The sequence below is a fragment of the Hyla sarda genome, chromosome 2, assembly GCF_029499605.1.
Source record: "Hyla sarda isolate aHylSar1 chromosome 2, aHylSar1.hap1, whole genome shotgun sequence".
Lineage (NCBI taxonomy): Eukaryota > Metazoa > Chordata > Amphibia > Anura > Hylidae > Hyla > Hyla sarda.
In genome coordinates, this window is record NC_079190.1 from 502,218,103 (window position 1) to 502,245,465 (window position 27,363).

Consider the following 27,363-nt stretch of genomic DNA (forward strand, 5'->3'; position numbering starts at 1 on the left):
AATATCGTCGCGAATCGCTCCATTAAACTTCATTTTACAGCGTTCCAGGCTATTGGAGACCTAAAATGGCGGATCCACATGTGAGTACACGGGGCAGGGGATTATGGGAGGGCGGGAATGAAGGTAGGCGGGCTGACCCTGAATCACATGTGAGATGCAGCCTATCAGCATTCACTGACCCCTGTGATGTCACAGCAACTATATAATCGGCAGCCATCTTGCCTCTCATCATTTCATCTATGCACTCAGATAGAGAGGACGGGACTGTGTGTGTGTGAATAGCTCATACCACAGCGTTACACTGCAACTGCTAGTCACATCAGCATTAGGGAAAGGCAGGAGTGCAGAGTGCTGTGCTGTTACACTGAGAAGGATCATTGATTGCTAAACCTCCTATTCACGTTATTGAGCATTGCAGCAGAGAGGGGCAGATAGCTGTCAGCTGCCGCATACAGATCTCCAAGCTGCCGGAACTTTATCAACCATCTTATCTCCTCATTTTTCAGCCCAATTCAGTGTTTTTTTTTTTTGCTCCACAAATCATCTGCTGCTCAGAATTGTGTGACAGAGTGCAATTTAGGGTTTAATCCCTGTAGTTGTTTTTTTTTTGGTGCTGCACTGTTGGGTCCTGCTGCTGTTCACAAATACGTTATTTTTCAGCGGACTGTAGTGCATTTGTCTGCCCTCATACGTGCATAACACATGCCTACATCATAGCAGTCTACTATTCTGTATCTGTAACAAGTCTAGATACAGGGAAAGTCCTGACTCCTGGCAAAAGTAATCACCTGCTGGTGTTTTAAAAAAATACTTATTTTTTCTGCGTATTGTTGTGCATATTTCTGCCCTCATCAGTGCATACCGCATACGTACATCCAAGCATTGTACCATTTTGTACCTGTTAATCTTTCAAGGGGCTACATACTGTCAAAGTCCAAACAATAGTATTCACCGGCTGGTGTTTTACAAAAATACAGAGTTTTTTCTGTGTATTGTTGCGCATATTTCTGCCCTCATCAGTGCATCCAAGTAGTGTACCATCTTGTACCTGTTAATCTGTCAAGGGCCTACATACTGTGAAAGGACAGCTATAAGTAATCACCTGCTGCTGTTCTAGACAAATACTGTTTAAAGAGTAGTGTAGCGTATTGTAATACCCTTATATACGCACTAAGTATGTCAGGTAGATTTGTAAGTCGCCTGGATTACGCCATGAATGACGTAATTCCACTCCTACATTTCCTACAACAAATGATTGAAACGATGGCTGGTCACGGCAATGGAGACGTTGTGCGTACATTTCAAGGCTACATGAGCCCTGTGGGGGCTGAACTGGAGGAGGAGGATGAGGGGCAGAGCGGTGCACAGTTTTTAGGTTGGATGAGATGGCCGGTGTTTCTAGTCATCGGACAGGAGAGGAGGAGCAGGAGCAGCCAGAGGAGCTGGAGGGTTATGAGGAAGGCGAGACAGAGGACCCAGACACACCGTGGCAGTATGCAATGGAGATGGAGGCAGGTAGTCCCTCTGAGTCACTGGCGCAAATGGCACGATGCATGCTCAGTTGCTTGCGTAGTGACCCCCGAATTGTCAAAATTCGTCAGCGGGATGACTTCTGGATCTCCACCTTATTGGACCCTCGCTACCGTCCCAGAATGGGGGCCCTTTTTACACCCACTGAGAGGGAGGACAAACTGACCTACTACAAAGAGATTCTACGTAGTCAGTTGGCTACATGGTCCAGGGACTTAATGAACCCGAGCTTGTGACCTGCACTTAGTTGGAATTCTTCTTTCATGGCAAATAATTGCAATCCCTGATCCCTATCACGAACGGGGTTTAGCGGGTTACCCGCACTTGTCGGTGAAGGATAGACATACGCTGGTCCGTTCAGTGTAGTGCGCGTGCAGCCCCGGACATCTGAGGGCATCACACACCTGTTATTACTCGATCTCGCGATTGATGGTGCAATTTAAGGAGTTATGAAAGCCTCTTGGGTACTACTGATGCCTACTCCTGACTGCTCCTGTGTCTTTCAGGAACTACTTGCCTTCATGATGCTTCTGGGCTTGGGGCTTTAATTTTACGATTTGTGAAACAGATACATACATGCTTAATAAAAATTTAAACATTGATGGTGCAATGTATGGGGTTATTAAACCCTCTTGGGTACAGTTTTCAGGGATGTGGAATTTCTATCGCCCGACGCCCCGGACTAGCAGTTTTGGGCGCCGGGCAGGTGAATTTGTCCGGCCCTTAGCCCGGCTTCGGGCAAGCAGGGCCGGACCTGACAAGTGCGGCGGATCTGCAGTCTGTATGGAGCGGGCAGGAGTCAGGAGCCCGCTCCATACAGACTGCAGATCCGAAGCAGAGCAGGGGAGATGAGAAGCTGTGTATGTCTCTCCCACCCCTGCTCTGCAGACGTGCGGGGGGAGATGAGGGGGCGTGGCTTCTTGCTCCCCGTGCAGATCTGCGTCCTCTGGCTTCACTCCCCCCAGCTGTAGCTTCGGAGAGCTGAGGGGAGGAGGCGCGTCTGCACGGGGAGACTGTATGCGGCGCTCTGCAGTATGTATGGAGGGGGCTCGGGATTCCTGCCCGCTCCATACTCTGCGGCCCCCGGCTGTTCTCAGTAGCCGGGGGCCGCCGCTAATAGCCAGCATGCGGCGATGGCCGCGGCTGGCTATTAACCCTTTAGATCGCCGCTGTCAAAGCTGACAGCAGCGTCTAAAGCCTGGGTTCTCAACCTGGGGTACGCGAAAACGCTGACAAATACCGGCCATGCATTGGCCAGTATTTGTCAGCGCATAGCCGCGGCAGCTCACTGTACAGTAGCGCGGCCAGAGATGCGGCCGGGGCTACTGTAAGTGAGCTGCGTGTTTGCCAGGGAGACGTGTGGCCTCCCCTGACGTTGCGCGGAGTTGCCACACAGCGCAGGGGGACGTCACACGTCAGTGCGGCCCTGTGGAACATGCCGTGAAGCAGCAGGCAACGGGACCACAGGACGCCAGGTAAACAGCTGTATGGCACGGAGGGGGGGGGGGCGGGACTGTATGGGACGGAGCACAAGGCATTAAGATGGAGGGGGGGGAGTAATAAAGCACAAGGCATTGAAATTTTATGTCTTGTGCTTTATTACTCCCCTCTCCCCTTGCACAATTCCCCCCTTCCTCTGATCCCCCTTTTGCCATATGCAATAATAATGGCACAAGGGGATTAATATGGAGGAGGGGGGGTTGATTATCCCCCCCCCCCCCTCCATCTTAATCCCCTTGTGCTATTATTATCCGATATGGCAAAAGGGGATCAGAGGGAGGGGGGAATTATCAAACCCCCCCCCCCTCCATATTAATCCCCCTGTATCATTATTCCCCCTCCTCCATCTTAATCCCCTTGTTCCATATTGGATAATAATGGCACAAGGGGATAAAGATGGAGGGGGAATAATGGTAAAAGGGAATCGGAGGGAGGTGGGAATTGTGGGACAGGGGGAGTAAGACGGAGGGGGAATAATAGCACAAGGGGATTAAGATGGAGATGGGATGCATTAGTATAAAGGTAAGAACACGCCTTTTGTCTGCGGGTACCCCTCGGTCTCAAGTTCCGCGTGAGGGGGTACCCGTGGACATACTTTTAGGCCTTGGGGGGTGCGGTCACCGAAAAGGTTGAGAACCACTGGTCTAAAGGGACATGTGAATGCTCCCTGGTGGGCTAGGGGGGTGGATCACCCCTCCCCCCCGCAGCGCGATTGCAGGGGGGCGATCCACTATGGAGGTAGCCGGAGAACTTACCTCTGCTTCCTCCAGTCCCAGCTCTGTCATTGATAGATCCTGGCTGGACCAGACTCTATCAATGGATCACAGAGCACACAGATTAATAGAGTTCAATAGAATCTATTCATCTGTCTGAGGAATCTAATGATTCCTACTATAAGTCTAATAAAGTGTAAAAGAAAAAAAAAAAGTTTTAATAAAAGTTTGAAAGACACCCAGTGGTCTTCAAACTGTGCCCCTTCAGATGTTACAAAACTACAATTCCCAGCATGCCCGGACAGCCGTTAGCTGTCCGGGCATGCTGGAAGTTGTAGTTTTGCAACATCTGGAGGGCCACAGTTTGAAGACCGCTGCATTAACCCCTTCCATGTTAAAAGTTCAAATCACCCCCTTTTCCTATATAAAAACATGCAAACATAATAAAAATAAACATATTTGGTATCGCTTCGTGTGTAATTGTGCAACCTATTAAAACATAACATTATGTATCCCGTACGGTAAATGTAATAAAAATACCAAACCACAGATTTGCAATTTTTATAATATCCCAGAAAAAAAAAGTTAAAAAGCGATTAAAAAGTCAGATCAATACCAAAATGGTACCGATACAAAAAACAGATTATGGCGCAAAAAATCATCCCTCATACAGCCTGGTATGCGGAAAAAAAATAAAGCTACAGGGGTTAAAAAATGGCAATTAAAAAAATTAGAAAAAGTTCAGAATTAGTAAAACATGACGTAAACGATACAAATCTGATATCGCTGTAATCAGGCGCCTAAAGTAAAAAACTAACATGTTACCTCAACCACAAGGTAAATGGCGCAGAAAAGAAAAACCACCAAATCTGCAAAATTATCTTTTACTATTTCAATTTCACTTCCCTAAATATATATATATTTTTTGGTTCAGAGAATACGTTATTAAAAAATTAAAAGGTGTCATTATAGTAGGTAGTTATGGCTACTTTAGGGCGAGGAGGAAAAAAATCAGAGCGTAAAAGCGAAAATTGGCCGGGACAAGTGGATCGTCATGAGGGACAAGTAGATTTTGCTCCATTTTAGTCCCGTGGACAAGTAGTTTTTTATAAAATTTCCACACCCCTGAGTTTTGTTCAAATGTTATTATAAATTTCTCAGTAATAAACTTGAATTTTCAAGAATAATAACCATTACTTGGGGGCTGAACTGAAGGAGGAGGATGAGGCAGAGCTGAGCACAGTTTAGGTTGGATGAGATGGCCGGTTTTTCTAGTCATCGGACAGGAGAGGAGGAGCAGGAGCAGCCAGAAGAGCTGGAGGGTTATGAGGAAGGCGAGACAGAGGACTCAGACACACCATGGCAGTATGCAGTGGAGATGGAGGCAGGTAGTCCCTCTGAGTCACTGGCGCAAATGGCACAATGCATGCTCAGTTGCTTGCGTAGTGACCCCCGAATTGTCAAAATTCGTCAGCGGGATGACTTCTGGATCTCCACCTTATTGGACCCTCGCTACCGTCCCAGAATGGGGGCCTTTTTTACACCCACTGAGAGGGAGGACAAACTGACCTACTACAAAGAGATTCTACGTAGTCAGTTGGCTACATGGTCCATCCACTCGCAGGTCTGACTCGGGGGGCCCACTGCGCTCACCTTCCACTGCCATGGCTGCTGGGGAGGTGAGGTGTGACAGGAGCAGTACCAGCTCAATCAGCAGCAGCCTGAGTCTACAGTCGCTGATGAGTAGCTTTCTTCACCCGCATAGGGAAGCAACTGATCAGCAGCAGGTAGACATGGAGCAGGACCTGAACCAGCAGGTGGTGGCATAACTTGACATGGCCATGCCAACAAACATTGAAGATCCACTGGAATTCTGGGCAGCCAAACTTGACTTATGGCCGCAACTAGCAAAGTTTGCCCTGGAAAAGCTGACCTGCCCGGCCAGTAGTGTGCCATCAGAGCGGGTGTTTAGTGCGGCGGGGGCCATAGTCAACCCAAGGCGAACTCGTCTGTCCACTAAAAATGTTGAGAGACTGACGTTTGTCAAGATGAATCTGGGATGGATCAGCCAGGATTTCCAGCCACCAATGCCAGATGCCTCAGAGTAGATTTACCATGCTGCTAAACCAACACTTCCCAATTAGGGTTATGAAACCCTCTTTGGTACTGCGAATTCCTGCTCCTGGCTCATCCTGTGTCTTTCAGGAACTACTTGCCTCACTGACGCTTCTGGCCTTGGGCCTTTAATTTTTGGATTTTTAGCAGTAGCTAAATACATGCTTAATGCAAATTTCAACATTGATCTTTACATGTAAGGGGGTTTTCAAACCCTCTTGGGTACTGTGAATGCCTGCTCCTGGCTCATCCTGTGTGTTTCAGGAACTACTTGCCTCACAGATGATTCGGGCCTTGGCCCTTTAATTTTTGGATGTTTAGCAGTAGCTAAACACATGCTTAATGCAAATTTCTACATTGATCTTTAAATGTAAGGGGATATGAAACCCTCTTGGGTACTGCGAATGCCTGCTCCTGACTCATCCTGCGTCTTTCAGGAACTTCTTGCCTCACTGATGCTTCTGGCCTTGGGCCTTTAATTTTTGGAAGTTTAGCAGTAGCTAATACATGCTTAATGCTAATTTCAACAATGATCTTTAAATTCTCTGTGCTCTGCCAGGGCTGTCGCCTACCCCGCAGGGGCCGATCCGAGCACCTCGCTAAACCATCCAATCGGTAGTAGAGACAGGCAGTGTGTACAAAGGCCAGGGACTTAATGAACCCGAGCTTATGACCTGTACTTAGTTTTGAATTCTTCTTTTCATGGCAAATAATTGCAATCCCTGATCCCTTTCACAAACGGGGTTGAGCGGGTTACCCGCACTTGTCGGTGAAGGATAGACACACGCTGGTCCGTTCAGTGTAGTGCGTGTGCAGCCCCGGACATCTGAGGGCATCACACACCTGTTATTGCTCGATCTCACGATTGATCGTGCAATGTAAGGGGTTATGAAAGCCTCTTGGGTACTGCTGATGCCTACTCCTGACTGCTCCTGTGTCTTTCAGGAACTACTTGCCTTCATGATGCTTCTGGGCTTGGGGCTTTAATTTTACGATTTGTGAAATAGATACATACATGCTTAATAAAAATTTTAACATTTATGGTGCAATGTATGGGGTTATTAAACCCTCTTGGGTACAGTTTTTTTCAAATGTTATTATAAATTTCTCAGTAATAAACTTGAATTTTCAAGAATAATAACCATTACTTCAGTGAATGCTTGTGTGTGATTTTTTTTTATTAAAATTGTCAAAAATAATATGGAGATGGATGAACTCTGCTTCTTTATTTCAGAAAACATTACTTTAGAGAAAAATGTTTTTTTGTGGTCCACCGTCCTGCATTATAGAGTCTTCTGGACTCTTGGATACGCGCTTGTTCTTAAACAAAGGTACCAAAAAAAAAAAAAGGCGCCAGTCAGGGCAATGGAGACGTTGCGCCTACATCTCACGGCCACAGGAGCCCTCTGGTGGCTTGTTGGATTTGGTCCTTCGTACCCACACGCTGGGGTCCGAGACACTCAAAGTTTGATTTAAATTTCAAATGAAAAAATGATGGCGCTGCTGGGCCTGGGTCTGGGAATTTCAAATTTTCTCATAGGTAGCACCCGCTATCCAAAAGCCTTCTTCATAAATTTCTACAATTGTGTTTTTTGGGGGGGATTGTGAAGCCCTGGTGTGTACTCGTGCATCAGCCAACTCCAGGCTGTGTCATTCAGTCACTATATGGTGTCCTCATGCTTCAGCCTCATCTAAGCTGTGTTATTCAGCCACTATATGGTGTCCTCATGCTGCCAACACCTCCACGATGTGCCATTCAGTCACTATATGGTCTCCTGACACTGATGCCACCACCAGGCTCTGTCATTGTGCTGCTGTGCAGCAGTGATTCTAAAAGCGATGCCGGTAATCTGCATGTTGTTCTGAATAACAGTATTATTTCACTAACCCAGCACACTCCATATGCGTTTTAGAACATAGCAAAGTGTTCTATACCCCTATAGAGGCTGTATGTAGGCTAGAAATAGCCTTTTTTAATATAGATTCGCCGCGAAAAAATTCGGATCGAAACAAACTTTTTTGGCAAATCGGCCGCATCAAATTTTTCAAAAGTTCGCTCACTATCAAAAAACTGTGAGGGAAAAATAGTCCAAAACAAAAAAAATTTAATAATTAAATCAAATGTGTAAAGCAATGAATGAAAGTGCAGAGACTATGTGGGGAACAATTAATGTCAATTGGCATGATACATAATGACACAAAAAAGTGAAGTGGCTAAAAATAGTGCCTAGATGTAATCTAATAATACCACATGGGAATGTAATAAGTAAAAGTGTATGGGCACTAGACCCTGCAACCTAATATTGGTGTGCTCAACTACGTCAAACCCCTTGACTAAAATGACTTATGCATTGATGCTACACTGTTTAATGTAACTAAAACATCAATACATTTAACCCCTTAAGGACCAAGCATTTTTCTGTTTTTACACTTTCGTTTTTTTCCTCCTTACTTTTTAAAAATCATAACCCTTTCAATTTTGCACCTAAAAATCCATGGCTTAATTTTTGTGCCACCAATTCTACTTTGTAATGACATCAGTCATTTTACCCAAAAATTTACGGCAAAACGGAAAAAAAAATCATTGTGCGAGAAAATTGAAGAAAAAACACCATTTTGTAAATTTTGGGGGCTTCTGTTTCTACGCTGTGAAAATGACACTTTATCTTTATTCTGTAGGTCCATACAATTAAAATGATTCCCTACTTATATAGGTTTGATTTCGTCGTACTTCTGGAAAAAATCATAACTACATGCAGGAAAATGTATACGTTTAAAATTGTCCTCTTCTGACCCCTATAACTTTTTATTTTTCCGCGTACAGGGTGGTAATCTGAAGTTTTAATCGGTACCATTTTTATTTTGATCGGACTTCTTGATCGCTTTTTGTTCCTTTTTTTTATGGTATGAAAAGTGACCAAAAATACGCAATTTTGGACTTTTGAATTTTTTTGCGTGTACGCCATTGACCGTGCGGTTTAATTAATGATATATTTTTATAGTTCGGACATTTACGCACGCTGCGATACCACATATGTTTATTTTTATTATGGTTACATATTTTTAATATGGAATTTGGGAAACGGGGGGTGATTTAAACTTTTAGTAAGGAAGGGGTTAATATGTGTGTTTTTTAACTTTTTTTTTTACTTTTTTTTTTACACTTTAAGTCCCCTTAGGGGACTTTTAGGAGGAATCATTAGATTCCTCATACAGATCATTGTGGTTTCATAAAACCACAATGATCTGTGTGCTCTGCGCTCGATTAAGCCTGGCCCTGCCAGGCTTTATCATTCAGAGCACCGGAGCCGCCGCAGCAGGAGAGGTAAGCCCTCAGGCTACCTCAGTAGTGGATCGCTCCCCCACGATCGCGCAGATTTAAATTAATAACTAAATTTATTTGGCATAACTAGTTCTTTTACAAGCAGAGCGTTTCAAACATAGCGAAATGAATGAAATTTTGTCTTACCTGAAAATTTCGATTCCTGGAGTCCGTAGGCAGCACAGTATGGGGTTAAAGTCTGTCCCCTTGAACTTGCCAGAAGAGATAATTAGCATAATAAAAACATTTGCATAATTAATTAGTGCAATTAACCGGAACCCCCCAGTGTATAAGTAACCCCCACAGACAACAGACCACAGAGTAGTTTTATAGCATGCTTATTTATTAGGGTGGGAACCTTGTGCTGCCTACGGACTCCAGGAATCGAAATTTTCAGGTAAGACAAAATTTCATTCATTCCTGGACGTCCTACGGCAGCACAGTATGGGATTTAGGTAGCAAGAAAATAACAAAGGGTGGGCATTATTTCTTAAATGCTTCTTCAAGCACTGTTTTGCCTAAGGCCGAACTACCTGAGATGTCAAGACGGTAATGGCGTATGAAAGTTGAAGGTGTTGCCCAAGTAGCGGCTCTGCATATTTCCTGAAGTGGCACATAGGAAGCTTCTGCCCAAGAGGTTGCGGTTCCTCTAGTAGAATGAGCCTTGAGGTCTTTAGGTGGATCTAAACCAACCTTTTGGAAACAAAAATTGATCGTGTTCTTGATCCAATTGGAAATTGTCGATTTTGCTGCTTTAGAGCCTTTAGATGTCCCTCCAAATTGGATAAATAAATTCTCTGAACATCTAAAGGATGCAGTCCTTGAGATATATTGTAGAACAGATCTTCTTACATCAATTTTTGATACCTCCGTGTCTTCCGACAGAGCTGGAAGAATAATTTCTTGCTGTAAATTAACCGTAGACCGAACTTTAGGTATGAAGCCTGGTAACGTTCGAAGAATTAACGCATCCCCCATATCACGTAAATATGGCTCTCGGCAGGACAATGCTTGGATCTCACTGACCCGTCTAGCTGACGCAATAGCGACTAAAAAACATGTTTTCCATGTGAGAAACTTTAAGCTTACAGAATCTAAGGGTTCAAAAGGATCTTCAGCTAGGCTTCTAAGCACAAGCGACAGGTCCCAAGAAGGAATAGGGGTACTGACCTTAGGGTACATATTATTGACCCCTTTAAAAAACCTCCTTATTAATGGGTCCTTAGAAAATTTGCCAGAAAGAAAAAAATTTATGGCTGCAAACTGGACCTTTAAAGTAGATAACTTCAATCCTTTGTCCAAACCTTGTTGAAGAAAATTCAGAATAACAGATACAGGAACTTCTGGATTTGAGTAATGAGACTTGAATAGTTTCCATATTCTAGCATAGCACCTTCTGGTGCCGGGTTTACTTGAATTTCCTAATGTTGTGATGACTTCATCTGTAAGACCCTCTGCTTTCAGGATAGAGAGGTCACCTTCCATGCCGAAAGATTGAGCATCTCTAGATTCTGATGCAACATACCCTTCTGACTTAGAAGGTTCTTTCTTTTTGGAAGCTGCCAAAACTGGTTCTGAGATAGACTCGTGACCAGAGAGAACCACGCTCTCCTTGGCCAAAATGGAAGAATTAAGATTGCCTGAGGAGATTCTCTTTTGACTTTCCACAACGTCCTCTGGATCAGAGCTGGAGGAGGAAATGCATATATAAACTTGTTTTTCCATGATATCGAGAGACCGTCCAATTGGTAAGGATGATCTGTCCTGGAAAGGGAGCAAAACACTTTGAGCTTGGTGTTCTGTTTCGTCGCAAAGACATCTATCTACGGGCACCCGAACTTCCGCATCACTTGCTCGAAGATCTTTTGATTCAGTTCCCATTCTCCTGGGAGTAGTGCTTCTCGGCTGAGAAGGTCTGCTCTTACATTGAGAGATCCTTTCAGGTAGACTGCTGTAAGGTCTCTGACTTTGCCTTCTGCCCAAAGAAAAATTTTTGCACAAAGCTGAATCAGTGAAGGACATCTGGTCCCCCTTGCTTGTTCACGTAGAACACTGCAGGAAGATTGTCCAACCTTATGAGGACTTCTTTGTTTGTCAAGTAAGGGGAGAAATGAAGTAGTGCTAGGTACACTGCTTTTAACTCCTTCATATTTGAAGACAGCCTCTGATCCAAGTCTGACCATTGACCTTGAATCCACCGGTGACCAAGATAGGCTCCCCAACCATGAGCAGACGCATCCGTAGTTAATGTTACTTGTGGGGCTGGAAGCAAAGATTTTCCCCTTGCAAACCTGGTCGGGTCCAACCACCACCGTAGGTCTTGGCAAAGCTCTGTTGAAATCCAAATCGATTCCTCTAGTGATGTTTGTGACCGGTCCCATGCAGACAGAATCTTCGACTGTAGACCTCGAATATGTGCCTTCGCCCATTGGACTGCATCTATGGAGGATGTGAGACTGCCTAAAATCTTCATGGCTTGTCGAATTGTCACCTTCCTGTTCTTCAACAGAACTTTCAATTGGCCCCTTATTTTTAATTCCCTTGCCCGGGAAATGGAAATTTTCATGAGTACTGAATCTATCACGAAACCTAGAAATATAATTCTTTGAGTGGGAGCAAGGTGGGACTTTTTCTCGTTTAGAATGAAACCGTGGATCTTCAAGAACTCTATTGTCCTGGTGACTTGACACTTCAGCGCCTGCTCTGTCGCCGCCTTCAGCCACCAGTCGTCCAGGTATGGTATTACAATGATTCCCTGTAGACGTAGTGCCGCTGAGAGAACCACCACCATCTTCGTGAAGACTCTTGGGGCGGAGCTGAGACCGAATGGTAGACATGTAAATTGGAAGTGCCAAATTTCTTCTCCCATTTGCAACGCAAATCTCAGATATTTCCTGAAGAGGTGATGAATCGGTATGTGCAGGTAAGCGTCCGATAGATCCAATGTTGACATGAAGTCCCCTTGATCCAAGATGGGCATTACGGATCTTATGTTTTCCATCTTGAAATGTTTCTTCATTAGAAACTTGTTCAGATAAGTCAAGTCGATTACTAGGCGCCATCCGCCGCTTGACTTGGGTACTGAAAAAATTCTGGAATAGACTCCTGCAAAGTGCTCCTGAGAAGGTACCCACTCTATGGCTTCTTTTGCAAAAAATTGAAGAACCAGAGGGAGAACATGTGGGTCTTGACTGTTGTTGAGGAAGAATTTTACAGGCGGGGTTTCTAGGAGCTCTAGTTTGTAGCCGGATCTTATAACTGAAAGGACCCATCTGTCCTTTGTTGTTACTGCCCATGCCGGAAAATAATGCCTTAATCTTCCTCCAACTTTCAGGGATGTTAACGTGGCGTCATAATTCTTTCTTTTTAGGTGGCGCCTTGTACTTAGCGGCTTGTTGATAAGTTGAATTCCTCTTTTGTCTTGAGAATCTTGACTTATTGTAACCGCCAGCCTGGTAGTTTCTCCTGAAACTCTTTGGAGATCGTCTCCAATTCTGCCGACCCTTCGCCGGTTCCTTTTTCTGAGTCCCCGGGAAGGCATCATTGTCATCATTCATGTCTTTCAATATACCTTTAAGGTTGGGACCAAAGAGAGATTCCGGAGAGAATGGCAAAGAGCATAGATGACATTTAGCTGCAACGTCCCCTTTGGACCACTGTTTTATCCATAAGGATCTCCTTATGGAATTACATTCAGCCATATTTAATGATGCAAGCCGTAGGGTGTCCAATGGCGCATCGCACAAAAATTCTGTGGCAGTTTTCATAATTGGTATTTTCTGGAGAATATCCTGTCTGGAAACTCCCTCTTGCAGATCTTTGGTAAGTTGACTTAACCAGACCCTAAGTGCCCTCGCCACTGGTAGAGATGCCATCGCTATCTTGGATACCGCTGCAGACGTGGAATATGCTTTTTTTGCAAGGGCGTCTGCCTTTTTATCCATGGGATTGGATAACAATGAAGATTCTTCAGAGGGAAAATATGATTTTTTAACTAGTTTTGCCACAGGCAAATCCAATTTTGGTGGATAAAACCATGAGGAAGTAGCTTCTGAAGATAATTTGTAGACCGATTTAAAACGGGAACCCACGTCTACGCGTTTCTCGGGTTTTTCCCAGTTTGATTTGAACCATTTAGACACAGCTGGGTGAGAAGGTAACACCCTGTCATTGGAAACTGGGAAGTAGTATAAACCTTCACGCGGAGGTTTACCTTCCACAGAGCGGTCAGACTCTAGGACATGTTTGACTGATTTAATTAAATCGTGCATACTGTCCTTGTGAAAAATATAAAAATCCTCTGGTGATTCCTGAGAATCCACAGAAGAAGAGGATGCTGCATTCTCTGAATCAGAAGGGGAGACTGCCCTGCGCTGAATCCTCCGTTTTTTAGAAGGTGGCGCGTCATCAGGGATTAAAGAAGATATACGATTTTTGAACCAAGAGAAAAAAGCACTTGCCTCATTGCCAAATCTTTGATCCTCCTCCTCCTCCGGCTGAGACTGCAGGGAACAATGAGAGCATAAATCTCCTTCGATTTCCTCCGGCAACGGCTGTGAACATGAGCCACATACTCTGTGCCTGGCCTTTCTAGACCGTTTGCCTCGAGGAGTTGCGTCTGACACTAGATAATGAACATAGCTACCATAAGTCATTAACATAAGTACAGGTCAATAATTATTGTAAAAGATTTGGAATCAACCAAAAAAATGAATTAACATAGAGTACTTCACAGATACCCCATGTACTTTAAAAATAGAGACTGAGTACTTCACAGTAACTCTCTCTATTATATCCAAATAGACACTTCATAGAGTCTGCATAGAGCTGACTAAATTACCTACTTTTAGCTCTCAGGTAGTCCTGCTGCCCTGGTCCGTGCCTCAGCACCGGAATGCACCGGAGACACTCAAGATATAGACGTTATTGCCGGGCGATCCTAGCACCGCCCCCCTGCGTGACGCACTTCCGGAACGCCGTACGCACGAGGGAGCAGTGTTTACCCGATACTTCCGGGAGTCCTAAGATGGCCGCGTGCATGCTGCCCCTGCCGCATGAGGACTGCTTCACTTACCTGATAGTTACGGCAGCCACCAGATGACCGCGCTTCGCCATCATCGCCCGCCCAAAACGAAGTAAGACCGGGTAAAATAATACATAACACACACGGGACTTCACAGCGCCGGTAGTGTACAGCAGACCCCAAGATACTTCACAGTAGTCCACAGAGGGGTCGCTGATAAGGGGAACTTCACAGTCTCCCCTCAGTTCTGGAATCCTTGAATATACTAAAATCCTTCTGGAAGCAGAAGAAAAAAACTCTGTGGTCTGTTGTCTGTGGGGGTTACTTATACACTGGGGGGTTCCGGTTAATTGCACTAATTAATTATGCAAATGTTTTTATTATGCTAATTATCTCTTCTGGCAAGTTCAAGGGGACAGACTTTAACCCCATACTGTGCTGCCGTAGGACGTCCAGGAATGAAAATTTTTCACAATGTTTTAGAGTTTTTCACAAAAATCGCTTCATGTATCAACAAAAATTTACCGCTAATATAAAGTACAATATGTCTCGAAAGAACAATCCCTGAATCACTTTGCTAGGTAAAAGTAGTTCAAAGTTATTACCACTTAAAGAGACACATATCAGATTTGAAAAATGGACTGGGTCATGAAGGCCAAAACTAGCTGGGTCATGAAGGGGTTAAAGGGGTACTCCGGTAGAATTTTTTTTATTTTTATTTCAACTGGTGCCACAAAGTTAAACAGATTTGTAAATTAGTTTTTTTTTTAGAAATCTTAATCCTTTCAGTACTTATCAGCTGCTGTATACTACTGGAATTCTTTCCTGCTTGACCACAGTGCTCTTTGCTGACACCTCTGTCCATGTCTGGAATTGTCCAGAGTACAAGCAAATCCCTATAGAAAATCTCTCCTGCTCTGTACAGTTCGTGTTACGGACAGAAGTGTCAGCAGAGAGCACTGTGGTCAGACTGAAAAGAACTCCAGAAAGAAATACAACTTCCGCTGTAGTATATAGCAGCTGATAAGTACTGGAAGGATTAAGATTTTTAAATAGAAGTAATTTAAAATCTGTTTAACTTTGGCAGGAGTAAAAAAAAAAAAGTAAGGAGTCAGCTCACCATGTGTTACATTCAATCATCTCATCCTGAAGGATCCTTCCAAGGAAGCACGGAGAGAAGTGGGGCCGGATCCCAGACAGGAACAGTAGAAGAAAATGTAGATAAACCAGATTCCTAGAACTTCAATTCTTTATTCAATCCATTAAAATGTATTCAATAAAGAATTTAAGTTCTAGGAAGCCGGTTTATCTACATTTTCTTCTACTGTTAACTTTGTGGCACCAGCTGATTTAATAAAAAAAAGTGTTTTCCACCGGAGTACCCCTTTAAGTATCTGATATTTTGGTTAGAATTATGTCGCTATTTATTCTTAGTGAATAATAATTTTTGAATAAAACTATAATTTATTTAACCTTTGGTAAAACATTGTGGACGATTTTATCCACCAGCTCAGTTTTTGTGTATTTATTTTAGAGTTAAGTTGGGTGGGACCTATGGGGCCATGTTCCTCATCAGAAGAGAAAATGCTGATTGTTTCCCCTGATTATCATATGAAAAGGTCTCGGAGTATCTCCGGTATCTCTTACAGATGTAAATAGGGGTGTGACCAATATGTCTCCACCCTGCAATACAATGTGTAAATGAAGGCTGATCCCAGGAGGCCATTGAATGCTAAAACTGGTTGGACAGGTTCTGGCCCCATCATTCTTACTTTACATATTGTAGATGGGGGAGGCCAATCTGATGGTGAAAAGGGTATAAAAGACCCCAGCATGGCTCATATGGGGGAACTTACCAGAAGAATATACTTGGGACACTGGAGACACTGACTGGAGATAGAGACCTGAGTGTGTGGAGGGTCCATGTATGGTGACTAGAACATCTCTGAGGTGACTGGAAGTAGAAGGAATTATAAGATATTGTAATTGTTTCATATATGTTGTTTATGCCGTGTGTATATTGTATGTGGGCTGGTAGGGTTGTGTCCAGGGCGGCTTTTTAGTCCCAGTCTGGCCCTGTCTGCAGCCATCACTGAACCCCACAATAATTGTAGGAAAGAGACTGGGATGATTGTTGATCCTATGTGATCACCACTTGAGGAGATCCTTGTGCAGATTGGTTCATACCTTCTAGGGGGGATGTAACGCTCACCTGGATAGAAGATAAACTAAGGTTCCTTTATGTTTTTTCCTCAGGTCTATAATATGGAATCTTTGCAGGAAAGTTCTGGAGGAACAATGAGTGGACTAGAAAACCCCATATCAGAGAATGGTAAGAGCCTTTCATACATCTTATGTTTTATTCTGTCATTATAAATTGCAAACTGAGGTTCCTTAACCCCTTAAGGACGCAGGACGTAAATGTACGTCCTGGTGAGGTGGTACTTAACGCACCAGGACGTACATTTACGTCCTAAGCATAACCGCGGGCATCGGAGCGATGCCCGTGTCATGCGCGGCTGATCCCGGCTGCTGATCGCAGCCAGGGACCCGCCGACAATGGCCGACGCCCGCGATCTCGCGGGCGTCCGCCATTAACCCCTCAGGTGCCGGGATCAATACAGATCCCGGCATCTGCGGCAGTTCGCGATTAAAATGAACGATCGGATCGCCCGCAGCGCTGCTGCGGGGATCCGATCATTCATAACGCCGCACGGAGGTCCCCTCACCTTCCTCCGTGCGGCTCCCGGCGTCTCCTGCTCTGGTCTGTGATCGAGCAGACCAGAGCAGGAGATGACCGATAATACTGATCTGTTCTATGTCCTATACATAGAACAGATCAGTATTAGCAATCATGGTATTGCTATGAATAGTCCCCTATGGGGACTATTCAAGTGTAAAAAAAAATGTAAAAGTAAAAGTAAAAAAAAAGTGAAAAATCCCCTCCCCCAATAAAAAAGTAAAACGTCAGTTTTTTCCTATTTTACCCCCAAAAAGCGTCAAAAACATTTTTTATAGACATATTTGGTATCGCCGCGTGCGTAAATGTCCGAACTATTAAAATAAAATGTTAATGATCCCGTACGGTGAACGGCGTGAACGAAAAAAAAATTAAAAAGTCCCAAATTCCTACTTTTTTAATACATTTTATTAAAAAAAAAATTATAAAAAATGTATTAAAAGTTTTTTATATACAAATGTGGTATCAAAAAAAAGTACAGATCATGGTGCAAAAAATGAGCCCCCATACCGCCGCTTATACGGAAAAATAAAAAAGTTATAGGTCATCAAAATAAAGGGATTATAAACGTCCTAATTTGGTTAAAAAGTTTGTGATTTTTTTTAAGCGCAACAATAATATAAAAGTATATAATAATGGGTATCATTTTAATCGTATTGACCCTCAGAATAAAGAACACATGTCATTTTTACCAGAAATTGTACGGCGTGAAAACAAAACCTTCCAAAATTAGCAAAATTGCGTTTTTCGTTTTAATTTCCCCACAAAAATAGTGTTTTTTGGTTGCGCCATACATTTTATGATATAATGAGTGATGTCATTACAAAGGACAACTGGTCGCGCAAAAAACAAGCCCTCATACTAGTCTGTGGATGAAAATATAAAAGAGTTATGATTTTTAGAAGGCGAGGAGGAAAAAATGAAAACGTAAAAATTAAATTGTCTGAGTCCTTAAGGCCAAAATGGGCTGAGTCCTTAAGGGGTTAAGATATTTCTTCCTGCTTTTTAGTGGTGGAGATGTATATTGTATTGATAGCGCAAATCATAGACAGGGAATGGGCGCAGGGCAGAACATATGTCAGGGAGATAAAGTGACGCATTTCAGGTGTTCATATCGTCCTTAGTCATACTAAAAACTATCTGGCTGCAGCCATGTGTATATGAAGATCACATGATCTCCTACCAATAGGACTGGAAAGCATGTTTACCCTTCACATACATGATCATGAGAGAGGAAAGTATTATAACATTATAATTGTATAAGTAGACATTTTGGTATTTTTTTATTGTTATTTTGGCTATTTTTGCTATTTTTGTGCTAGCAGTGTGCTGCTATATTCTCATGTTTATGTATATTCTGCTTGGCAGCGTGCACCTTTATGCCAGGTCCATGTAGTAGTTTCGGTATCAGTATGTGCTAGCCAACTTATCCTTGTCTCTGTCCTGAGATATAGGGGGACATTTATCAATGTTTCCTTTTGTATTCCTTTTTTTAGTTCTTTTTTCCTTACTATTTTTTTTGCTTAAGTACCCCAAATTAATCAACAGGTCTCAGCCAGTTGATAAATGTTACATTCCAAGGCATTTTTTTTGTATTTTGGCTTACCTGCTCCTTTTTTTTTTTGCTTAAAAAAGTTGCATGGCTGATGTCAAATCATCTTTTTAAAAGCTATTTAATTATTGTAACTTAAAAAAAAAAGGAAAACAATCAAGGGAAGAGGAGACAAAAAAAGGAAACATATATCATCACCAACTGCAGCTGAGCAGTTGCTGCTTTCTATGGCTTCTGAAAGTGAGGGCACAGAATCCGAGCCTTTGTTAGAAGCTCCGATGTCCTTCGAGGCTTCTGGGTCTGGACCCAAGACTCTGTTATATGTATGTATATATATATATATATATATATATATATGTGTGTATATATATGTCTGTGTTCATTGCATTTTTTTAACCACTTTTTCCCCCCTAAATGTACTTAAACATTTTTAGTTTTTTTTTCTTCTCATTTCAGATCCGTGTATCCTGTGGATTACTTTAGATTTGGAGGAGTACAATGACTAACTTTTTTTGATTTAATGTTAATAAAATGGTTAACGAGGGCTTGTGGGGGAGTTTTTTTGGAATATTTTTTTTTTTTAAACGTGTTGTTTTTTTAATTTTATTTACTTGACAGGCTTAGTAGTGGAAGCTGTCTTATAGGCGGAGTTCATTACTAAGCCGGGGCTTAGTGTTAGCCACATAAACAGCTAGCGCTAACCCCATTACCCCAACACTCACCACCACAAGGGTGCCCGGAGGAGTCTGTACCAACAGGCCCGGAGTGTCAAAAATGGCGCTCCTGGGCCCAAGCGGTAACAGACTAGCTTTATTTAGGCTGGGGAGGGCCAGTAACAATGGCCCTAGCCCAACCTGGTAACATCAGGCTGTTGCTGCTTGGTTGGTATTTGGCTGAGAATAAAATAGGGAGAACCTTATGCTTTTTTTTTTGCATAAATAATTAAATATAAAAAAAAAAACACATATGTTCCCCCTATTTTTATTTTCAGCCAGATACCAACCAAGCAGCAACAGCCTGACGTTACCATTGTTACTGGTCCTCCCCAGCTATTGGTACCAGCTCTTCCCGTCACCCCTGTGATGGTGGGTACCGGGGTAATAATTGGGGGTTAGCACTAGCTGCTTTTGGGGCTAACGCTAAGACCAGGCTTAGTAATGGACTCCGTCTATTAGACAGAGCTTCCACTACTAATCCTGTAAAGTAAATTTTAAAAAACACAACACGTTTAAAAAAAAAATTATTTCAAAAAAACATTCCCCCCACACGCCCTTGTAAACCATTTTATTAACATTAAACAGAAAGGGAAAAAAAAACACTGGTTATCGACGCAGTCCACCGAATCCGAAGTAGTCCACAGGATACATGGATCTGAAATGAGAAGAAAAAAACAAAAAAGAAAAGAAAAATAGGTCAATACATTTATTGTCTACCGCCAATGCATCTTCCGTGCCGTACAACTACAACTCCCAGCATGACTTTACAGTAAGGACATGCTGGGTGTTGTAGGAGGGGAAAGGTGACAAGCTTGTTACACGCCCCCTGCCGCACAACTACAACACCTAGCATGTCCTTACTGTAAGGCCATGCTGGGGGTTGTAGGGGGGTGGGGGGCAGGTGACAAGCTTGTCACCTGCCCCCGCCCCCTACAACCCCAGCATGGCCTTACAGTAAGGACATGCTGTGAGTTGTAGTTGTGCGGCAGGGGACGGGTGACAAGCTTGTCACCCGACCTACAACTCCCAGCATGGGCATGCTGGGAGTTGTAGTCATGCAATCCAGGGACGCTCCGCTCCCTGGCTGTGGGGGTGATAAGAAAATCACTGTAATTTCATATTTCCGGCCGGGTCCCATGACACAGAACCCGGCTGGAAATTTGAAATTGCAGCAAAGTCTGCAGTGCCGTGGTAAGTAGCCCGGGCTGACATAACTCTGCAGCCGCCCGGGACATGTGCAGGAGCTATCCCTGCCATCTCCCAGCATGTACCGCAGTGCTGAGGGAGGGCAAGGATGGCTCCTACACATCTCCCCGCCTGGTTGCGGGAGTCCCGGGCGGCTGCAGTGATGCCAGCCTGGGCTCCTTTTAACATATAGCGGAGCCGCAGAGTTTTTAGGCCCTACTGTCACATCAAATTTCCCGTCGGGTCCTGTGATTGGCTGCTCAGTTCCAGTCAATCACTGGACCCTGAAATATGAAATTACAGTTGGTGATATAGAAACTCTGCAGCTCTGTGCTATGTTAAAAGGAGCCCGGGCTGGCATCACTCTGCATCCGCCCGGGCTCCGTCAGATTCTAACCCCGCTGCCCTATCGTAATGACGGGGACACTGATTTACATCCTCCCTTGTCTCCCACCCGCCCATCGCACATCTCCCACCTGCTACAAGACTACAACTCAAAGCATGCCCTCACTGTAAGGGCATGCTGGGAGTTGTAGTTTTGCAACAGGTAGCGGGCAGGAGATGTGCGACGGGCGGGTGGGAGACAAGGGGGGATGTAAATCAGTGTCCCCATCATTACGTTAGGGCAGCGGGGTTAGAATCAGACGGAGCCCGGGCGGATGCAGAGTGATGCCAGCCCGGGCTCCTTTTAACATATGATATCATATTTCCCGCTGGAGCCGTGATCACGGCTGCCAGCAGAAAATATAAAAATTTGCTCTCCAAAGCCGTTTTGTACGTCAGCTCCGGGCTGGCTTACATTTACGCTGTTTTGGAGGGCTTGCCACTGTTTGTGCGACTTTCGCACTTGATGAATCCCTGACCACTGCAAAGTAAAAAATAAAATGTACTTTCGTACGCTCTTTTGTAGCTTTTTGCTTACAGCCAAAGGTCGCACAAAAAAGTGCTAATGCGACTTTCTGTGCGTCTTTTGTAAGCAAAAAAAAGAGCTCTAAATCCTTTGATAAATGTCCCCCATAGAGATTTTATTATATGACCATAAATCTGCACATTCCCTTCAAATACCAACCGGGCAATAAGTTTATTTAGAAGGGGTGTGAATCATAATCTCAGGGGGTGTGAATGTGAGGTCAATGTAAATCTCCATAAGATTCACCCCCCGGAGCCTGAGATTCACACCCCCTTGTATAAGAAAGATACCGGAAAAGTTTGTTTTCTTTATATTCTGTAAGTACCTAGAAATAAGTGATCCTTGGATCTAAATATGTTGACTGTATTGTGTTTTACTAATTGTTTTCATTTTTACATTGATCTCACACAGGAGAGAAGCCGTTTTCATGTCCGGAATGTGTGAAAAGTTTTAGTAAAAAATCAAGTCTTGTGGAACATATGAGAACTCACACAGGAGAGAAATTATTTTCATGTCCAGAATGTGTGAAGTGTTTTAGTCGTAAATCAAGTCTTAAAAAACATTTGAGAACTCACACAGGAGAGAAGCCATTTTCATGTCCAGAATGTGTGAAGTGTTTTAGTCGTAAATCAAGTCTTAAAAAACATTTGAGAACTCACACAGGAGAGAAGCCATTTTCATGTCCAGAATGTGTGAAGTGTTTTAGTCGTAAATCAAGTCTTAAAAAACATTTGAGAACTCACACAGGAGAGAAGCCATTTTCATGTCCAGAATGTGTGAAGTGTTTTAGTTGTAAATCAAGTCTTGTGGAACATATAAAAACTCACACAGGGGAGAAACCATTTTCATGTCCGGAATGTGTGAAGTGTTTCAGTCGTAAATCAAGTCTTGTGGATCATATGAGAATTCACACAGGAGAGAAACCATTTTCATGTCCAGAATGTATGAAGTGTTTTACACAGAAAGCAAATCTTTTACATCATATGAGAACTCACACAGGAGAGAAGCCATTTTTTGTGCTTGGAATGTAGTAACTGTTTTACTACGAAATCACATCTTGTTATTCATCAGAGAACTCACACAGGAGAGAAGCCATTTTCATGCTTGGAATGTGGAAATGTTTTAGGCTGAAATCACATGTTTTTAAACATCAGATGATTCACATAGGAGAGAAACCATTTTCATGTCCTGAATGTGCAAAGTGTTTTATTAATAAGAAAAATCTTGAGGGACATCTGAGAAGTCACACAGGAGAGAAGCCATTGTCATATATAGTATGTGGATAATGTGTTACCAAATATCAAATCTGTGGATCATCTAAGAACTCAGACAGAGGAGAAGTTATTTTCATGTTAAAAATGTGTAAAATATTTTTGTCTGAAATAAAATCTTGTTCATCGTCTCAGTCTATGTATGTGGGAAAGGTTTGTGAAACATCTGAGAACTCACACAGGGAGAATCAATAGTCCTGTGCAGTATCCTGTAAATGTTTTATCCAGAAATCTGGTGTTGTGGAAGATGTGAGAGCTGACTGAGGAGAGAAGTCATTGGAATGTTCAGAATGTAGGAAATGTGTCTGGTGCACATTGTACGACCTGATGTTTCAGGACGTCTTCTAAGTTATAGTGTCTCTGGAATGTTCTTCTCCTGTCTGATGGTCAGATAGGACATGGAGATGACCAATCTGTGCACGAGTCCTATTAATTCCATTGGATGTGTGTAGGAAACCCGCTGGACGTCACATGCTCGCCTCAGTAACTGTACTGCCCAGCAGGGACTTGTGTCCTTCCACCCCCAATCTGAAGATCAGGGGGGAGATCACCATTATAGAGACACTAGAAATGCCCGGCTACAATACTGAAAACCATTTCTGCTATTTCCACATCCAACTGGGTTTGGACTAAATGGACTGTATCCCAAAGTTCTTCTATGTGAGAATAAAGTATGAAGACTTCTCTTTGTTTCTTCTATTCTTTTTGTATCTGGAGAATTCAGACATTATTCTTTACACAGAACAGAAGAGACATCCTGTGGGACATGACTTTTCTGGACATGTGTTTTATCAAAAAATAACAACAATATCAACCAATGTTTGTAATAGTCCCAGAAAGGGTGGAGCCTGTCTACAGGTGGGGAGGGGGGGCTATTTCAAAGGTGGGGCTTAAATGACCCAGGATTGTGTCACATTCTTTACCTCAGCAGTTAAAGGGGTACTCTGGTGGAAAACAATTATTTTTTTTCATATTCAAAAATTGTTTTGTTCAACAGATTACAACTGTAAAAATCGCAATAGCATATCGGGCAAATGAGGGTAAACACTATAAACAATACAGCTATTGTAACAAGACGATGCACAAGATGACCATCTAGTTTATCATATCGTTATAGTATGCTCTTCACTGTCTACTGGCTATGTGGGTGTCAGTGCTATAGGTCAGTATCCTATGCTGTTAGAACATGCGTCCGAGAGAGCCCTGTAACCTACACATAAAATCCAGTGAGTGTCAGCACATCTCTGTTCGCACTGGGTGTTCATATGATGAGAAACCGGACAGCGACTGCCTGTCAAGGTAGAAGTGAAGAAAGCATGGACCGCGGTGGAGGGGGTCCTGGTCAGATGGTCATCCGGTGATCTAAAAAATAAAAAAACAATAATAGAGAAGGAGGGAAACCGAAAGAGAAAGAGTAAGAGGGAAGGGCAGGTAGACACAAGAGGGTGAGCGTAGGATAAGGGGGAGAGAAGGGAGAGTAGTAGGATCATTAGAATTTTGGAGCGACTTACCCCTTAGGTCGGGTCGGCTACTGTTCCCATCACGGCTGCTATGTGGTCATGTATCAGACAGGCAACAAAGGACATTTAGCTGCAGGGTTGGAATCAGTATGATGTGGGGTTGATACGGCCTATGAAGAGTCAGTGGACTGGGGGAGCTACTGAGTGTGGAGATGCATGGTGGAGAACTCCTGTGAATTAAGGAAGGTTGCCCAGGGCTGCCATATGGCTGTGTACTGAGAAACTTGGTCGGCAAATCAGCAGTGAGCTCCTCCATCCTGTGAATGTGGGACCCTTCCTTGAGCCAAGATGAGACGGTCGGGGGGACCGTAGATTTCCACAATCTAGGAATTATGGATCGGGCTGCCATAAGTAAAAAAGAAATCAGGCGTGATGTGGTTTTGGGGATGTTAGTAGGTAGTATGGATAATAGGGTTATGTCAGGAGTGAGGTCTAAGGGTATCGAGGTGATATGAGTGATGACACTAATGACATCTTTCCAATAGTCGGAGAGAACAGGGCACGTCAGCCATACATGGGTCATGTTTCCCTTATCCGCGGTGCAGCGCCAGCACGCATCTGAGACTCCCGGGTAATAGGTAAAAAACAAGGTAGGTACTCTATACCATCGGGTCAGGATTTTATAATTCGTCTCCTGGAGTTTGCAGGATATGGAATTTTTATGACAGTTTGTGATGGCTCTGCGCCACCGGTCTTCCGGAATCTGACGGCCCAGCTCCCTCTCCCAGCCAGCTTTGAAGGGAAGAGTAGTCACAGCGTGTAGAATGATAAAGTAAAGGAGACTGATTGATCTCGCAATGGGGCGGGTAGAAGCACATAGCGCTTCAAATCTGGTCAGCTGTCTGTTGTGATTGTATGTTTGGTCTTCATGCATCTAAAGTAGTGGGTTAGTTGCGTATATTGGAACCTATGTGTCGGGGTCGGTGAGGTGTCCGCCACAATCTCTTCTATGGGCAGTAAAGAAGTGTGGCGCTTTAAGTCCAGGAAGGTGGTGCCTTGCAAGCTGGAGTGTTCCAGGAACCGTGTCGCCCGCTGGGCCGGAGGGAAGGTAGGGTTACCGATTAAGGGGGTCAATGGGCCGTCACTGGGAAAGAGGCCGAGTTTGGACAGGTAAGTTTTACGGGAGCGATGAATTGACGAGAGCACCGGAGGGAGGGCGGGCGGGTTTGTTGTGGGACGTCCCAAGGACGGTCTCCACCAGAATGCCTTCAAGTCACCTCCCGCTATCTCACTCTCCAACATCACCCATTGCTTAGTAGCCCTATGCTGACAACAGTCCAGTACCCTGGTCAATATCGCAGCTAAATAGTATGAGAGATAATCAGGTAGTGCTAAACCACCATCACATTTTCTTCTAATGAGAACGTGTCTTGCTATTCTAGGGTGTTTATTGGACCACACAAATGTCGACTGCACAGAAGAGAGCTCTCTGAAGAAGGTTCTAGGCAGGTGTATGGGTATGCAGGAGAATAGATACAGGAGTCTGGGTAGAATGTTCATTTTCATGATGTTGACCCTGCCAATCCAAGAGAAGTCTTTTTTTTTCCCACCGCTTCAGGTCCAGTTTCAAAGATTCCAGAAGGGGTGGGAAGTTAAGTCTGTATGTCATTGATAGGTCTGTCGGTACTTGTACACCTAGATATGTGAGAGAAGAGTGTTGCCACTTAAAAGGGTAAGTGGATTGTAAATGTCCCACCAATGAGGCCGGGAGTGTGAGGTTCAGGGCCTCACACTTGGATGGATTTAGTTTATAGTTGCTAAACTGTGAAAATCTTTTTATTGTGGCCATGAGTGACGGGAGGGATATTATGGGAGACGAGAGATAGAGGAGCAGGTCGTCCGCGAATGCGGAACACTTGAAATGGCGGGACGCCAGGGCCAGCCCCCTGATGTCAGGATTTTGTCTGATGTCCACTAGAAGGTGTTCCATACAGAGCACGTATAATAAAGGAGACAGGGGGCAACCCTGGCGTGTACCATTCCGAATGTCAAAGGGGTGGGACAGACAACCGTTTATCCAGATTTGGGCCTGTGGTTGTGAGTAAAGGGCCATTATTTGCGACAGCATAGTGTCACCCATACCCAGTTGAGTTAGGGTAGCCGACCTGAAGCTCCAGTCCACCCGGTCAAAGGCCTTTTCGGCATCAAGGGAGAGTAGGAATAGAGGGAGGTTGTTCTGCTTAGCCAGATGCACTGCTGAAAACGTGCGAAGTGTTGTCTCTCGCCTCTCTGCCCTTAATAAAACCAACCTGATCGGGGTGGACAAGAGACTCCATGTGAGTTGAAAGCCTATTAGCGATTAGTTTGGCAAATAACTTGGCGTCCGAATTGATTAGGGAAATGGGGCGGTAACTGGGGCACAGCAGCGGGTCTTTACTGCTCTTGGGTAGTACTGTGATGTAAGCACGGAGGAAGAAAGGGGGCGGGGCAGCGTTCACCGAGATGTCATTGAAAGCCTCCAATAGGATAGGTGAGATATTAGGTTGCAATTCTTTGTAAAATTTTGCCGTGTAGCCATCTGGGCCCAGGCTCATACCCAAAGGCAACGAGGATATGGCAACTTCCAATTCCACCGGAGTGAACGGAGCCTCCAAATCTTGGGTCACCAACGGGTCAAGCCGTGGTAGCGCCATATGAGCGATGTATTGGATAAGGGAGATGGGCTCTGGACCCGAGGAATCTAGTTGGGTCGGGGGCGGAAGGTTGTATAGGGAGATATAATATTGTCGGAAGGCCTCAAGTATGTCCGGTGTCAATGAACTGAGAGTGGTAGAAGACGTTTTGATTGAGGGAACAAATAGGGACGACCGCTTTTCTCTAAGAGCATTAGCCAGCAGTCTTCCTGCCTTGTTCCCCCACTCATAAAAAAGACAGCCAGTAATTTGTTTATAATGCTTATGTTTGGAGGAGAGAAGGTTCAATAATTCGCTGCGCACTTGAATGAGCTCCCTCATCACAGTGTCTTGGAGTGTTTGTGCTGTGTTTCTAGTGTACATAAACGGACACGCAAGCTCTCCAGTGTCGCCGACGCCTCCCTCTTCAGGCGAGAGCCGTGTTTAATCAGAATGCCCCGCAGTACGCACTTCAACGTTTCCCATTTTAGCATGGGAGCAGTGGGGTCAGAGGAGTGATCAGAAATGAAGTTTGCAGTAGTGTCTTTGAGATCCTGTAAGCACACAGCATCTCGCAGGAGTGATTCGTTTAGTTTCCAAGATGATTGAGGCCTCGACAGCGAGGGGAGCGTCAGCGAGCAGCAGATCGGTGCG

General features: G+C 44.1%; 1 pseudogene; it reads left to right on the forward strand.

Moving 5' to 3' along the window:
* Window positions 1-27,363, forward strand: part of LOC130357215 (gastrula zinc finger protein XlCGF57.1-like) — a 105,823-nt pseudogene that overhangs the window by 19,564 nt on the left and 58,896 nt on the right.